Source organism: Dendrobates tinctorius, unplaced genomic scaffold, assembly GCF_039654945.1.
Source record: "Dendrobates tinctorius isolate UK_male_01 unplaced genomic scaffold, ASM3965494v1 ptg000331l, whole genome shotgun sequence".
In the NCBI taxonomy this organism is placed as follows: domain Eukaryota; kingdom Metazoa; phylum Chordata; class Amphibia; order Anura; family Dendrobatidae; genus Dendrobates; species Dendrobates tinctorius.
In genome coordinates, this window is record NW_027361997.1 from 1,593,836 (window position 1) to 1,606,987 (window position 13,152).

The window sequence follows — 13,152 nt, forward strand, 5'->3', positions numbered from 1 at the left end:
CATACATACTACATACATACTACATATATACTACATGCATGCTACATACATACTACATGCTACATACATACCACATACATACTACATACATGCTACATACTACATACATACTACATACATACTACATACATACTACATACATACTACATGCATACTACATGCATGCTACATACATACTACATGCATGCTACATACATACTACATGCTACATACATACTACATACATACTACATACATACTACATACATACTACATATATACTACATGCATGCTACATACATACTACATACATACCACATACATACTACATACATGCTACATACATACTACATATATACTACATGCATGCTACATACATACTACATATATACTACATGCATGCTACATACATACTGCATGCTACATGCATGCTACATACATACTACATGCTACATACATACCACATATATACTACATACATACAATACATTCATACAATACATACATAGACATACAGTACATATAACATAGAGTAACATACTTACCAATACTTGTCACATTGTTCCCCGAAGCCATTGTCTTTTCCGGAATAAATATTAACATAACAAACCACAAAAATACTCACCCACGATCCGAAGCAGTCCACGAGTGTGTCCCACGACGATCTTGGGTAGAGAACTGCAGCATCAGATGATGCTGCCGTTCTCTACGGGCTGCAGGAATCCAATGACGGAAGGTAGGTATCCTTCCGCACTGTATTCCTCCGCCACTTAAAAAAAAAAAAAAGTCCCTAGTCTCACTTTATGCCATTGCTGCGTGGGAAATTCCTACTGTCCCATCATTGGCTAATGTGTCAATCACTGTCATGGTAGCAGGCATCGCCCGATGGGACTTGTAGTCCCATCGGACGATGCTTGCACAGACCCCCGGACATCAGCACAGCCCCCCGGCAGGCCGGCACAGCCCCCCGGCAGGCCGGTACAGACCCCCACAGGGTGCACAGACCACCGGCAGGCCGGCACAGCCCCCCGGCAGGCCGGTACAGACCCCCACAGGGTGCACAGACCACCGGCAGGCCGGCACAGCCCCCCGGCAGGCCGGTACAGACCCCGGGCAGTCCACACAGCCCCCCGGCAGGCCGGCACAGCCCCCCGGCAGGCCGGCAGAGACCCCCGGAAGGCCCGAAATGACGGCGCATCATGATGCGCACACACCGCGCATCATGAAGACGTCAGTCTGTCAATCAACTTTGAACTTCCGATTCCGATATTGAAAAAATATCGGAAGTCGGTATCGGAATTCCGATACAGCAAGTATCGGCCGATACCCGATACTTGCGGTATCGGAATGCTCAACACTAGCCGCTGACATCCTTGTGTTTGGACACCTTTTTTTCTATTTATCTAAATCAAAATGTCCACTATTGAACTCAGTTTTACAGATAGATATGAAAATTTACTTTGTGTGTGGGGGGGGGGGGGGGGCACCATTTTGCTGTTCGCCTCAGGCAGCAGGGAGGCTAGGTTCACCCCTGGACACGGGTACGGCTTTAAGAACTTCCTTTGGTTTATTGCAGGCAGCATAAACCCAAGGTGTGGTAAAGAAAACACAACCCACTGGGCAAAACAAGAAAACAAAACAAAGTGGTGGCAGCACAAACACAGTCCTTCTTTGAGCAGGGTTCCTCCCGCTCACGGCTGACAGAACACACACAGTTCAGGTTCTCTAGTCCATCCAGCGCTCTCCTGCAGTGCCCCTCCTCCAGGCCCACACACTGAACACTGAAAGTTCCTTCCTCCATCCATTTAAGTTCAGACCATGTGACTGGTCACATGACTGTGACCTCACCAAGGTCTGTCAGGACATACTGGTGCTAGGCTAGCTATGTCAGGAAATATGACGTAATTCTTATTGTTCCACTTACACCTACAGAGCTTCAGCTGCAGCTCCTTGTTTCTGAATGACATGCGGCCCCTTCCCCATTATGTTTGTGTATTGTACACCTGAAGCTGCACATCGCTGCAGCGCCCAACCACCCCTCCCTTCTTTCTCCCTGGTGGAATGTCCACTTGCCCCCTCCCACCAGCTACACATGCTGATGTAACGTGAGACCATGGTATGCTAGCAGCACAAAGAGCAGTTTACGACCCTAGCTAGTTAAAAGCAGTTCCTTAACCACATGTTTTCTTTGCTCCTTCAAGCTTGAATATAAATGCGCAGATTTGGCATAGAGGCAGGAAATGTATATATTTGGAATCTACGTACTTTAAGCTATTCACCACATCGCTTTTGGACTTCCATGCTCACCAGAAACTGAGAAACGGGTATATGCATTCCAATAACACTTGGTTGATGTCAAATGAAGGCTAATTTCGCAATAACAAAAATGATAGTCCTGTCGTCACTCTACGAGCCTCGCAGCCAGAGTTATGGAACTTATAAGTTTTCTAGCACTTTTCAAAAGGGGAGTACACTCCCTAGCTCTGCCCACAAAAGTGAGGTCACTGAAGAGAAAGTATAAGGCTATGATGCTCAGTTAGGAAGTGGTCATTTGCCCGGGGTGCCAGCTAGGGAGCTGTGCTGATAGACCATTTTCCCTTGGAGAAGGCACCCCTCCCCCCTCCTTCACATGGCGTGCCATTGACTGAAATATGTAAGTTCATCTTTTAATCCATTTTTTATTTTGTAATTGCCTGTTTACATACTGTAACTTGTCTCATTTGTAACATATTTTATATTTTTGTAAACACTGCCTATGTTTTCTGGAGTAAATCTATAAAAATTACAAGTTTTGTTTACCTTCCTCTCTAATCGTATTGCCACGTCCTCCGTGCTAACTACGCTACCGTGTGGGTTGGCTCCTGACCCTATATTGATTTTATTGTAGAACGAGGAGCTGGTGGCAGGATAGTGTGTTCTGGGGTATTTGGGAGATTCTAGCAGTGATGAAAAGGAGGTTATACATGTGTATTTCCTGCCTGAGACTGGGGATATACATTCCATCTTCACTGCAGAGTGCCCAATAGCCAGTACACAGCAAGGCAGCCTGTCTGGCGACTAATTATCCTAGGTGTAGTTCCCTGACTGACCTGAGGGTAAGGGGGTGCCAGAGAGCTGCAAGTTCCTAACCCGGACCAGGAAAATGGGATATAATAAATCCCTGACGAACTAGGGACAACTACACACCCCTGGTTCATGACACGCTCTGTAGGGGGAGATATGGGGAGACACTCTCCCACCCACTCTATGAATGTCCCCCTAAAAAACCTGCGCATAAGATGTTAACTTAACCATCGCAGCACTTACTGTTCTGAAGGAAATAAAACTCTGCATTTTATATCCCTGACCAATTAGGCGTAGTGAAACATATCTCCCCTCTATTACATTACCAGTGACTCTGTCACAGTGGATTACCGTATTAATTGTGAGTTATGTAATTTCTTTGTTCTCATGGTTTTGTTATTTTATATAACAATCAGAACATCATCAGAGTACAGTCCGATATGCGAGGACACAGACATTGGAGAAATTACGTTCTCAGTCTTCTCCATACCTGTGCTACGATTCTCTCACACTAAGGTGACCCTCGGATCAGACACTGACAGAATTTAAGTCATTAGCATAATTGGCCCGATACTCTCGCATGAGAGAATCTACTATAGTGTGAGTGAGCCCTTAGGACCGCATTGGTCAGAAACTAGTTGCCTGGATGTATTACACATGCGTCCATTCTCCACAATTATATATTTTAAATTATTTTTGTTGTCACTCATATTTATAATCTGAACATTAAACATACATTTTTTATGGAATACTATGTGTTCTGGATTCCCTGTGGATCTACTTAGATCCAAACAATGGGTATACCATAAAGGGGCTGTCCGGCCTTTTATTAAAATTTGCAGTCACTATATTTGACTGCAGATTCCTGACTCCAAACAGCATGTGCAGTTCACTGAATGAGGACCTTAAGACACCAATACAAAGGAGTCCACTAAATTCAAAAGAATTCACTGACTAGGTGGACCCAAAACAATATTTAAAACATAACTTTTATTGTAAACCTTATATAAAATTCCACCGTACTAATATGCAGTCTTATCCATTCCGGTAGTTTTTTTAAACCAAAGATTTTTATTATATTCAAATGTCGTTATAATTACATTCAAGCAAAGCTTTCAAATCATCTCCATTGCATATAGAAGAATACACGACATTCAATTTCCTCCCCGTCATAAAAAGAAAAGATAACCTAACCCGACCTCCTCCCTCCCCCCCTTCCCAACTGCAATACAGACTTTCTCAATGTGATTGTCTCCACTGTAACCACATGGCCCAGAGTTTTTCAAAGTGAGCTTCCGTATGTCGCCTTCTATAAATTCTCTCCTCCAATCGGATTACGTTATTCACACGGATAACAAACTCCCCAGTCGTTGGGGGTTCAGCATCGATCCATTTTTGAGCTATCAGCTTACGGGCAATATATAAGAGTTTTGCTATGATGGACTTATAGGCATTCCCCACCGACACCTCCTCCACATACCCCAACACACACGTTACTGGGTCCCTTCCTATATCACATCGGTATATCTTCTCAACAAGCCCTATAACCTCCTCCCAGTATAATGAAAGTCTTGGACAAGACCAAAGCATATGGAGCATTCCCGCAGGTTCATACCCACATCTTGGACACTCCGCATTATCCCTCAAGCCCATTTTCCTCATAAGTTCTGGAGTCTTATATGTTCTATGTACAATATATAATTGCGATATCCTACCTGGCTCACTCAAAGAGAGTTTAGGTATATACTCTAAAATAGACTCCCATGTATCATCTACTATTTCCCCCACTTCTCTCTCCCATTTAGATTTTACTGTTAGAGGAAACCCAGTCAAGTAAGAATATAATAAATCTCTATAGATGGTAGATATAACACCTCTCGTACCCCCGGACGCACACACATAGTCCAATACCACATCCCTCTGCACCGTCATATTCATTATCTGTTTCTGCGCTTGAAATGCATGCCTGAGACCAAAATATCGAAATTCCCCACTACATGGGAGTCCAAACTCTTCTTTCAAAACAGTAAAAGACTTGATCTCAGACCCCTCCAATAGTTGCCACACATATTGCAAACCTCTCCTCTCCCAATCAATAAAGTCCTTCAGTTTGTATAGTTCAGAAAGGTTCACATTATCCCAGATAGGTGTGTATGTCGTCAATTCCTCAACTCTTCTAAGAATTTTGATATGTTGCCATATTTTGTGCATTAGTCCAAATGTGGGCATGTCCTTCCCTAATCTCCCAAAGTTTCCTGCTTCTAGACTCTGTACCAATGTTCACTTGTTGGTCAGTTGGGCCAAAACTCTCCCCATAACGCTCAAGTTCCCCTCCTCTCGCCAACCCCTAAAGTGCTGCCCCTGCGTTGCCACAAAGTATATCCATGGATTTGGCGCCGCAAACCCACCCTCTTCCTTCCCCCTTTGCAGTATTTCCAATTTAATTTTTGCTTGTTTTTTCCCCCAAATCAATTCTCTAAAAATGGTATTAATTTTGTAAAAAATTTTCTTGGGAATCCAAACCGGGGCATTATGGAGGACGTACATCAACTGAGGCATCAGAATCATTTTAATTAGATTTGTCCTCCCCACTATTGATAGTACTAGCTTACACCACGCTGTCATCTTAACTTTAAATTTAACTAGTAATGGGTCCAAGTTTAGTTCGAGAAATCTAGATATAGGCATAGATACCCATATTCCGAGGTATTTAAATTCCTTAACTACTTTCAAGTGTCTAACTACCCCCCCCACATCTTGATCTCCCAGCTCTCTATCAATCCCCATGATGCATGACTTGTCCCAATTAATTCTCAATCCGGAAAAGTATCCAAATTTCCCTATAAGGCCCATGACCTCAGTCAGTGCTTCTCCGCCGTCTTTTAAGAAAAGGAGTATATCATCCGCGTATAGGGCGATCTTTTCCTCCAATTCCCCATATCTAAAGCCTTGTATTTCTTTGGAGTTACAAATTTTAATCGCTAACGGTTCCATCGCTACAGCAAACAATAACGGTGACAATGGACATCCCTGACGAGTTCCTCTGAACAACCCAAATGCCTCCGAAGTCTCCCCATTAATCCTAATATATCCTTTCGGGTCTACATACAGTAACTTAACCCAGGAGATAAATCTATGCCCAAATCCCATACATTTCAGTACTGCCCATAAATACTTCCACTCTACCCTATCAAATGCCTTTCGTGCATCCAGTGAGACTACCACCCTTTCCCCCCTATTATCTGCTGGAATTTGAATATTCAAAAAAAGTCTTCGCAGATTAATGGCGGTGGATCTATTTTGTAAGAACCCTGATTGGTCTGGATGTATCAATTTGGGGACAACGCTAGACATTCTTATCGCCAACATTTTGGCTAGTATTTTAACATCTTATGTCAATAACGAGATTGGTCTATAGGATTCTACGGATGAGGCATCCTTCCCTTCCTTAGGAATCACCACGATTACAGCCTCCCTCATAGATCCTGGCAATACCCCTTTCTCTACTGCCACCTCAAGTACGTGCTTAAGTTTGGGTGCTACAATTTCTATTAATTCTTTGTACACTTCTCCTGGGATCCCGTCAGATCCAGGTGACCTGTCATTTGTTAATGATAGGATAGCCTTCTCTACCTCTTCCACAGTAAATAATTCTTCCAAGTTTTGTTTATCAATATCATCTAACTTAGGTAGCTCTATCTCTTGTAAATATCTATCCATCTCCAGATCCGAGGCCCTCAATTCCGAGGTATACAGTTCAACATAATATTCCTTAAAACACTCCAATATCCCGGTGGTATCCTTATGGACTGCCCCATCTTTAGTGACAATTTCATATATTTGTGAGGGTTTTTTCTGTGCTGCAGTAATCACTGATAATAAATGTCCCACCTTTTCCCCCTCTTCATAGAACAATGCTTTTTGGAATGCCCTTTTCTTATCTATCCCTTGTAGGTATAACTTATTTACTTCCTCTTGTGCTTCTTTTAATGCGTTTTGGGTGTCGGCATTGGGTCTAACTATCATTTCTTCCTCTGCCCTACTAAGCCTATCTGCTGCCTCCTGATTCACTTGCCTCGTTCGTGTCTTCTGTCTCGAGATATCTCGTATGAATAAACCCCGCAAGTAAGCTTTCATGGTATCCCATACAATAAGTGGATCCGCAGTACCTTCGTTTAACTGAAAAAACTCAACAATATCATTTTTAATAGTTCCCATGTTTAAACATTTGAGCCATTCCGGGTGAATTGTCCCCCCTGCTCTCTTCCCTTTCCCCATTCCCACTCTCAGACTAACCACAACTGCCCTGTGATCGGAGACAAGTCTCTGTAAGTATTCCACCGTCCCAACCATTCTGTCCATGCCCCTATTACCCAGTGCTAAGTCTATTCGTGATAAAGTGTGATACGAAGTCGAATAACACGAAAAGCATTTCTTCCCCTCATTGCGTACTCTCCATAAATCTATCATATCCATTTCGCTAACATATATCCCAAATGGAGTCATCTTGTTTTTCCTAGGGCAATTACCCCCATTACCCGCCCGGTCCCAAAACTCATTCATAACATTATTAACGTCTCCTAATATTAGCACTGGATAATCCCCTCTCCCTCCAATCCACTCAAAAATCTCCTGCAATTTCTTTTTCGAATATGGGGGTGGAATATAGAGGGCCACCACAATCATGCATATTCCAGAAATTCGACAGTGCAGAGACACAAACTGTCCGTCCTTATCTACGCAAGAATCAATTTCTTCATAATGAGTATGAGAGTGTATCAGTACAGATACTCCCCTTGCGTAAGCTGAATACATAGAGTGATAGGCCCGAGTGATCCATTTTTTCCCCTCCAACCAGTTTTCCTTTCCTTTAATCAAATGGGTTTCCAATAAACATGTAATAGCTGGATTATGCCTCCTAATTTCTGCCATAACTGCCGCTCTTTTATTTGGATCAGACACTCCCCGTATGTTCCAACTTAGAATTTTTGCATCACCACTCATTATGTCTTAAAAATATAAAATATAGCCGAGCTCCAGTGGTCACTATATTGTATTGCAGTATATGAACTACCCCATAACAAGGCCCCCCCTGCCTCCCTCCACTCCCCCCCCCCTCCCCTCTGTCCCAATCTAGCTGATTCTCTCTTTCCAACGAGAGAGGATACAGCCAGCCCCCAATTATTGCAGACCCATATAAAGCCACTGAGTCTCCTTCCTCTGGCGTCCATCACTCCCACCATCAAAAACAAGAATGCTCATCAATACTAATCAGGCTGCATAACATTTTCTAACAAGGATATTGCAAGAATCATCAAAAACGCCCGGGGATCAATACCCCTAAAAATAGTTCTGAAAAAAACAGGTACCTCAGGGCACCACATCAAAAAGAAAAAAGTACCGTATTTTTCGCTTTATAAGACGCTCCGGATTATAAGACGCACCACAATTTTTGAGGAGAAAAATAAGAAAAAAATATTTTTTAATAAAATGGTGGTGCCTCTTATAATCCTTGCATCTTATTGCTTACCGGGGTTGGTGGCTGCGGTGTAGAGGGGTCCCAGGCTCGCTGCTGGAGGAGGCAGGCGTGGAGTGATGCTGCAGGCCGCATTCAGGGATGAGGGGGGGCTCCGATGTGTGCTGTTGCTGCTGCAGAGTCTTGTGCTGGTGTCAGGTTTCTCCACTTGTCCGGCGGTTGGAGGCCGGTGCTGCGGGTGCTCCGGTGCGGCGTTGTGTGCCCATCGATGCCCGGGGCTCTGCCGACATTGTTCGACAGACCAGAGCCCCAGCATTTCCTCGGTTCCCTGTATATGTGCGCTGAAGTGCCGGTAAAAAAAAAATGGCCGCCGGCGCGTGCGCAGATGGGATCTCGGGACCAGTTCTCGAGAGATGAGATCTGAAATCTCATCTCTCGAGAGCTGGGTCCCGAGATCCCATCTGCGCACGCGCGGCGGCCATTTTTTTGCAGGCACCACCGCGCGCACACAGGGAACCCAGGGAAAATGGCCGCCGGCGCGTGCGCAGAGGGGATCTCGGGACCCACCTCTCGAGAGATGAGATTTCAAATCTCATCTCTCGAGAACTGGGTCCCGAGATCCAATCTGCGCACGCGCCGGCGGCCATCTTTTTACCGGCACACAGGGAACTGAGGAAATGCCGGGGCTCTGGCCTGTCGCACAATGTTGGCAGAGCCCCGGGCATCGACGGGCACACAACGCGGCACCGGACACACCCGCAGCAGCGGCCAGCAACCGCCGGACGCCCCCGATCACAGCCTAGGTAAGGCATGTACGCTTTGTAAGACGCACCCCTGTTTTCCCCCCAAATTTTGGGGAAAAAAAGTGCGTCTTACAAAGCGGAAAATACGGTATATACGTCCGAGAGTCACTACTTCATCCGTCTCCGTCTCTCTCTGCTCCCAACTTGGAACGATTGTTCTCCATCCATTTGACGGCTTCCTCTGGGGTCGGGAAGAACTGAACAGATCCCAACGCTGCTACTCTCAGTTTGGCAGGATACATCATAGAATACTTCACTCCCAGCGCTCTCATTCCTCTCTTGACCTCGCCAAATTTCATCCGCATTTTCTGGACCTCTGCTGAATAGTCCGGATATATTTCAATACGGCTTCCATTAAACGTGAGGTCCTGCAGCCTCCTGGCTTCCCGGAGGATAGTCTCTCTGTCCCTGCAGTTTAGTATCCTGGCCAGCATAGTACGGGGAGGACTACCCGGTGGGAGGGGTCGTAGGGGGACACGGTGTGCTCTCTCCACTGCGAACACCCTGGAGAGCGTATCTCTGCCGATCTTGGATAAAATCCATTGCTCAATAAAGTCGGTGGGATCACTGCCCTCTGCTTTTTCCGGAAAGCCCACAAATCTAAGGTTGTTCCTCCTTGATCTATTTTCTAAATCGTCCTGTTTTAAGTGCACTTCTGATATCTTTTGAGCATGCTGGGACTGAGTTCTCTGCATTTTGTTTACAGAATCCTCAGTGGTGCTCACCCTCTCTTCCACAGCACCCATCCTAGTATCCGTCTTGTTCAGTGCCTCCTTAATGCCAGTGATTTCTTCTTTGATCTTATCAACCCGGCTATTCAATCTAGTCAGTGTCTTTTTGCAAAACGACACCACCATAATCTTTCAGGGTTGGCTCTCTCTCAGGGGTCTCATCATCGGCTCCACTGTCTTCCTACTCAGACATACATTCAGGGGCAGCGACTTCCCCTCCCCCTCTTCTCCTGTTATCAGCGTCTCCTGTGGCTTCATCGCTCACCCCTTCCCCCTCCAGCACAGTACCTTCTCCGGTGTCCCCCTCCTCCTCCCTTGCAAAGCGCTGCAACTTCTGGAGGATTTGTGACCGTTTATCATAGCTCTCAGACTGTCTCCGCGCCTCCTCCACTTTCCCGGCGCCATCTTGTGCAGTCACGCTGCCGTCCTCCCCGATATCTTTCTGCCTCCTCCTTCCCATCTCAGCGCTTCTCTGTACTCCCGGCGTCTCCTCCCGACTCTTAAGCACTTACTGTGCCGATAGATGTGCCCAGATCAGTGCTAAAGCGGCCTGATGAAGGATATTACATAAAGCTGATGGCAGAGCTCCTTTGCCTAGCGTCTGCTCACATCAGCGCTAGGCCACGCCCCTATCCATTCCGGTAGTTTAACACAGATACGGATACTAGTATAGGAATAAAATCTGTCTGTGCATACTGACAGATCTCTTAGCTATATTGTGGGTATGTTAAAGGGAATCTGTCACCCTTTTTTCGACTATTTGCTGCCGGCACCGACATCAGGGGCTTATCTACAGCATTCTGTAAAGCTGTTGATAAGCCCCCCGATGTAACCTGAAAGCTAAGAAAAAAGAGTTAGATTATACTCACCCGGGGGGGCGCGGTCCGGGTCCGATGGGTGTCACGGTCCGGTGCCTCCTATCTTCATACGATGCCGTCCTCTTCTTTTCTTCCTGTTGTGGCTCCTGTGCAGGCACACTGCTCTGCCCTGTTGAGGGCAGAGCAGAGTCCTGCAGTGCACAGGCGCTGGGAGAAGTCAGAGAGGTCCGGCGCCTGCGCACTGCAGTATTCTGCTCTGCCCTCAATAGGGCATAGCAGTGCGCCTGCACCGGAGCCACGACAGGAAGGAAAGAAGATGACGGCATCATATGAAGATGGGAGGCGCCGGACCGTGACACCCATCAGACCCGGACCGCGCCCCCCCCCGGGTGAGTATAATCTAAGGAGATTGACTGCTCTAATAATTGGTCCCATTAAAGGTTTTTGTCTAGGTCACAAAGCAGCTGATATTTGAGAAAAGGCTGCCTGTCTAGTATCCCTATCCTAGTTCCTTGCTGTTTATAGCGATCTGGCCCCTGATGATATGCTACAGCTGTGCCCTACACCTTGACGCGTTTCACCCACTTATCTTCATGGGTACATCAGAAGGTTTAATCATTTACCACAAGGTGTGTGGTTTATACAGGAGCTAGTTCTCCTTGCATTGATGCAGGCCGCTTGCTAACAGCATGTGCACCACACTCTATTAGGATTCTATGTTTATGAAACAAGAGAAATTACGAGCTACTAGGTAATAAATCTAGAAAAGAAGTGTCACTTTACTGAGTATATGTAAAGGACTTACAACAATAGACTGAATAAATAGACATGACAAAAATATATAGCAGGATAATCCAGGTGCGACATAAAGGGGGACGCCGCTGCCCATATATGCATAAATACCGAGACAATAAAGGGTTAATAACAAGTGTATATCCTAGGTAAAGGTATGAATGCAGAGGGAGATAGCTCAAAAATAAAATGGTCAAAGTATATAGGGCATTTGGCAAGTAAGCATGAGCCAGGTAACAACGTGTGTATGCACATAAACTGTCAGCGCCAAAAGAGTCTAATAAGGGCCAATGCCAGAGAAGACCAAATGAAGAGACACTCACTAAAAGATGTAAAAGGCAGCGGACACAACCCCAGAGCCGGGTGGAAGAGCCCGATTTGCATGCATGTGTTCATGTAGTCACTAAATGAGCTCAGCCTCACTGAATGGAAGTGATAGAGTAAGGACGATTACATCTAGTTGGAATGTGGTCGAAAGTAGAAAAATTGCATACTTATAGTAACATGACCGCGTGCTCTTGGCCTCAATACCGGAGGATCCTGAAAGTGTGTGGTATGCACATGTGAGGGAGCACCAGGGCTGGACTCGTGGTTGATATCTGCTCTTGCGTGCCCTGGTCTCCCGTCACATACAAAAAATGTCCCTTTATCAGAGTACTTGCCTCTACTCTCCACACCTTCAGAGTCTTCTCTATGTTGCTTAAGACCCCCTCCAGTCGTTTGCACACAAACAGAGACACAGTCCAGTTGCAACTTAAAACGTAGAACTTTACTTCTTTCTTTTTGCAGCACATCCTTATTAGATACAACATCGGCATAGGGTTCCATACAGTCCACATTCTTCACTTTCCCAGCACTCTTTCCTACGTCCTTCAGTACGTGCCCGGGTCCTACCATCTCATCTGGTACCACAGTGTCCTCCCTGTTCAGACTCACTGCACTCAGGAGTTCCCTCATCCGTTTCACCCCAGACATGAGGGCATCTGCCCATACAGTAAGCTGCCATGTTTTAGAGCGACCTGCATCCCCATACTGTTGTGACCTCTGCTGTAGCTTCTGTTCCACCACTGCTGTCACCGCTGCTGCTTCGGCTGCACTTCTGTCCCACTGGGCCCTGGACGGCTGGATTCCTTGCTTTTAATGATAAGGAGCTGTCTGCCCTATACAGCCGCTCTATACGGGCTCCAACGCCCTACTGGCTAGGATCAGGAAAATCCTCTATCTTACACACGGTTAACTCCTCCTAAATAACTATATACAGGCCTCTTGATACTGAACTATAGTGTGCCCCAACTAGTGACTTAACTAAGGTACTGCACTTTCCCTACAAAATCTACAGAGTGAGCCATTTATATGGATACACCTAAATAAAATGGGAATGGTTGGTGACCCAGATCGGCACGCTAAATTTGCAGAATGGGCAAAACAAAAATTGGAACAGGACCCTCAGTTTACACAGAACATTATGTCAGTGATGAGACAAACTTTTT

At 45.7% G+C, this 13,152-nt stretch overlaps 1 protein-coding gene across 2 annotated transcripts in view; it reads left to right on the top strand.

The window, feature by feature from the left end:
- Nucleotides 1-13,152, top strand: part of LOC141074257 (antizyme inhibitor 2-like) — a 211,896-nt gene that overhangs the window by 180,421 nt on the left and 18,323 nt on the right. The gene's annotated exons all lie outside the window — the stretch shown is intronic.